Source organism: Haliaeetus leucocephalus, unplaced genomic scaffold (assembly GCF_000737465.1).
Source record: "Haliaeetus leucocephalus isolate CR32 unplaced genomic scaffold, Haliaeetus_leucocephalus-4.0 Scaffold915, whole genome shotgun sequence".
Lineage (NCBI taxonomy): Eukaryota > Metazoa > Chordata > Aves > Accipitriformes > Accipitridae > Haliaeetus > Haliaeetus leucocephalus.
In genome coordinates, this window is record NW_010973351.1 from 218958 (window position 1) to 219609 (window position 652).

Here is a 652-nt window from a genome sequence, read left to right on the forward strand (position 1 = left end):
CTGGGAAGGGGGGGGCAGGGATTCGCAGCTTGGGGACTGGCCGGGTGTTGGTCGGCGGGTGGTGAGCAATTGCCCTGCGCATCATTTGTACATTCCAATCCTTTTATTACTACTGTTGTCATTTTATTAGTGTTATCATTATCATTATTAGTTTCTTCTTTTCTGTTCTATTAAACCGTTCTTATCTCAACCCAGGAGTTTTACTTCTTTTCCTGATTTTCTCCCCCATCCCACTGGATGGGGGGGGAGTGAGTGAGCGGCTGCGTGGTGCTTAGTTGCTGGCTGGGGTTAAACCACGACAAAAACATAACTATACTTGCCTTGAAGGAACTCTGTTGCTTACTAAACATAGGAATATCACAACATCTCATGATAAAAGATGCCACTTCTGAAAATCTGTATCTTATTAAGTGGCTGCTGAAAAAGAGAACAGTACAGAAAATAGTAACGTTTCTGACAGATAAGAAGCATCCTCATTTATGAATGTTATGTCTTGCCTGGTTATTATATTTGCTCTATGGGTTGAGGGAATTGATCAAAAAACTCAGGCAATACTTACTGCAGCAATCTAGGAAATAACAAAATGCACCAACCCACTGTGCACCTCAGCTGCAGGTGACAGCTCCCTAGTGCAGAGCTGGCAGGACAGAAG